The sequence below is a fragment of the Ischnura elegans genome, chromosome 4 (genome assembly GCF_921293095.1).
Source record: "Ischnura elegans chromosome 4, ioIscEleg1.1, whole genome shotgun sequence".
NCBI classification, from domain to species: Eukaryota; Metazoa; Arthropoda; class Insecta; order Odonata; family Coenagrionidae; genus Ischnura; species Ischnura elegans.
The window spans coordinates 5870314-5873879 of record NC_060249.1 but is presented as its reverse complement, the minus strand read 5'-3'; the positions used below and the strand labels follow the sequence as shown (position 1 = coordinate 5873879).

At 37.0% G+C, this 3566-nt stretch overlaps 1 long non-coding RNA gene across 7 annotated transcripts; it reads left to right on the top strand.

Moving 5' to 3' along the window:
* Positions 1–863: 863 nt before the first annotated feature.
* LOC124158279 lies at positions 864–2647 on the top strand. Of its 7 annotated transcripts, none has more exons than XR_006864751.1 (6): positions 864–971; positions 1277–1335; positions 1435–1543; positions 1783–2000; positions 2268–2468; positions 2555–2647. It is a non-coding gene; the product is annotated as an uncharacterized LOC124158279 (long non-coding RNA). The 7 variants fall into 7 exon arrangements; XR_006864752.1 differs by having other exon boundaries at positions 1416–1543; XR_006864747.1 differs by having other exon boundaries at positions 1272–1335.
* Positions 2648–3566: the final 919 nt, after the last annotated feature.

Genomic DNA, 3566 nt, shown 5'->3' with positions numbered 1-3566 from the left:
CGAAAAAAGGAAAGGTTCATCATTTTAATGGGTTTTTAAAATCATTAACGGAAATCAATCCCCCCAAATCTACAACCTTACCATTAATTATCATGTTTTAGAACTTTTCACCTCTAAAAAACCTAATAAGAAATATAAATTCTAATATAATCCTTTTCATTCCTCCAAGACATATGAAAGTGATGAAAATTAGAGTGGGGGCTTCCCCCTGTAAATGGTAGGTGATGGATGAAAGCGGATGTCATGTTCGGATTCAGGAGGTCATTTTGCATAATAATTAGCAGGAATGGTATCAGGGCTCAAAAAAATTGTTTTTGCCGTCGAGTGTAATTAGAGAAAACACAATATACCCAACAATGTCAAAGATTTCTCAACGTGGTTTCCCACCGTCGGGGTTTACCGTCAAGGGGAATGATGAATTGCAGTGCTCAAAATCAATTAAAAGACCTCACACACATTTATATAAATGCATAAAGTACATTACTAACGAAGTTATCCAAGCTTAACACTAACAATTTATCCAGAGAAAACTGACTACCTACCCTACCTACCCTACAATGCCTATGATTTCGCAACGTGTTTCTATATTACCAACGTTGTGTAGTTGAGTGACGAATTGTAGCAATAAAACCAAACTAAAAGCCTCAAGCACAATATCAATGGATAAAATATATTGCTTACGACGTAATGATAGCTTCATGTCAACAAAATAACTACAGAAATCAGAGAATACCGAACAATACCAATGCTTGATCAACGTGGCTTACTGCGGTAAATGCCTAGCCACCAAAGGTTCCCTCGAAGCTCTACTTTCGAATTCGGCCGATAGTTGGCGTCTCCCTTGTCTGGATTCTCGAATAGTAACTTTGGTACATAGCTTTGTTGATATGTGAATTCATGCTTTGTGTTCGTCGTGATGCTTTTCTCCTTTTTGAATGGTCGAGGGACGGTTTTCGTTCACCAAACCTTTAGTAAATAGATTTTTTCAAGAACTTTAATTTTACTTAAATTGTTCATTTACTTCATCCGTCAAACTTAACGTGGTTTCAGCTTCTCCATTTTCACTTTTCATTTCATTTCACCTTCATATCCGATTATCATGTCCACCCGTCGTACTCTGACCTTATTGTATTCCTAATTTTCACTGACGTGAATTTTCGTTTGTAATTTTCACTAACTTAAGTTTTCGCGAGTGATTTTAACTCTTGTTAAATTGTGTTCTTAGTGAGAAAAAGTGTTCAGTGGTTACAAGTTTTTTGGGCTTTGGCTAGGGCAGTGCAAGTTAGAAGCCTCTTCGAGGGTTCAACCACCGTATTCCGCCAGGATTCGTGAAAGGTAAGTCTAGACTCTGTTTACCGTCGTTCATTATGAAATTCATTAACAGTACACTTAAGTTTTCATTACCATTGAGTTAGTTCTGTTGTGTTTCTATAGTATGGATCGATGTATGTCTGGTGGGTGCTCATACTTCGAGTTTGTGGGTGCACGATGGAACGCTTAAGTTTTTCATTCAATGGAGTGCAACGTTCAGTACTGCACGTTGGTGAGAACTCACCCCCTACCAAACACTCTTGAAATATTGAGTTGAGCAGTAAAATTTAGCATAATCGCAGAGATATTTCCTCAATTACTGGAGTGTGCAATCATTTAATGCATCACTATTAACTAGTCTTCATATACAATAATTAACTTTACTTTCAATGGAATTTTATGATCTCATGTTTTTAAGTAACTGAAGAGTGAACGCCTCATAGTCATGATTTTTTTTCCTCTTTTTTTCAGGATGCCTTGGCAAGTGTTAATATTTCTTCCACATAAAAAAATTTACTGGCCTCACAGTGCAGGCTTTTGCATAGTCATGGGTAAAATTGGATGGAGATAAGATTATTGAATATTACCCTAGGCTATAACTGGTCTTCAGTGTCACAGGTCATAAAATGGCTCTCGACTCAGTGAGGAATGGGGTATCTTGGGCGTGAAGTTCTGCATGCCTCCATTTGGTGAGTTTGAAACAATATTTGTGAGCATTTGTTTTGATTAAAGGGATGGTTAACATCTTTGACTTGCAAGGGCAGGGTGCCTTTTAAATGTATTCAAAGGGGTTGTTTCATGGTGTGTGTGTGTGTGAGAGCACTGACTTGGTTGTACATGTTAAACTAGTTCTCTAAGCCAAGTATTAAATATTTTTATTTTAGTTAATTTTGACATTGACTTCATGCTTTGAAATGTGTGGCTAATGGTGGCATTTTATAATAATCATCTTCCAGAGACTGTAGTGGCAGCTGTCGCTATTGAACAGAGATGGCTACTTGTGAAGACGGAGAACAGACATGGAGGCATTTTAGTCACTGAAATCAAAAAATACTGGGAAAGGAAAAGGACAAAAAAGAATTGAAAGTATCCTGATGTAAGTAATTCTTCATCTATGGAGACTGATGATGACAGAATACTGAAACCACCATCACCTGGTAAATGTTTGCATATAAGAATTTGCTTTTTTGAGTGCTTTATCATGTGCAAATGTAAGTGTAAAGCTTATCTATTCTGTTTTCAGTTGCATGAGTGCCTCCTAAGAAGGAAAGGTTGCACTTAAAGATTCCTCAAACAATGTTGGAGTGAAGGAGCCTTAAACTTTTCTATAGAATTGGATAGAAAGTTGAAGCCTGGTATTGTAAAAGCATGCTTTTACAATACCAGGCTTCAACTTTTTTTTGCACTAAATCTGATGGGTTACCTTTCCGGTTCGCCTTCAAAGTTCCTGTTACGTATACGTTTTACGATAAAGACAGTAAGCTGTTAAACCAACCCCAAAATAATAGTTATCCATATATATTGCATGGCCTACATCTATGTGATCTTTTATAAGGTGTTTCACGACCTTTTCAACACGGCCCGATCCACCTACTACCTTATCAGCCGAACCACAATATATTCTAAATTTCAATAAGAGACATAACAATATTGACTCATCTATGCTCAACTCTTTAGAGGGGTAATAAAGGTCTGACATTCTTTGATGAAATAACTCTACCAATGGGTTGATTTTGAAAAGTGGGTCTGACGGTTTAGGCTCACCTTGCTGAGGATTTCTCGCAAAGTGAAGAGTTCTAAGAATGAGTAAAAATTTGTCGCGCTCCATGGCATTTCGGAAAATAGGAAAGTTATATACCGAATTTTTCATCCAATAATGTGCAAAACTGGGTACATGAATATGATCAGAAAGATAAAGCAAACCCAAGAAAACCTCAAAATCATAACGGCTGATGTCTTTCTATCCATTTATCTTGTGCTTTAGGTGAAACATTCTTAGATGGCAAATTTTGTGCCTGCAAATTTGTCTGCTGCAATATTAAATCGAATATTTGATCAGAAAATAACAAATAAAAATAATATAGAGGTTTATTTCCTTGAGGAATTATTTTCAACCCAGAATTTCCTGAAAAACGAATTTGTGCGGAAGGATGCGCGTTTTGACACCAAGTGGATATTAAGGGTTGCCCTGCTGCAGCTGGTGGTACATTTACAACAGCTGCACCGTGATTTTGGGACACTTGACTCCTAGGAGA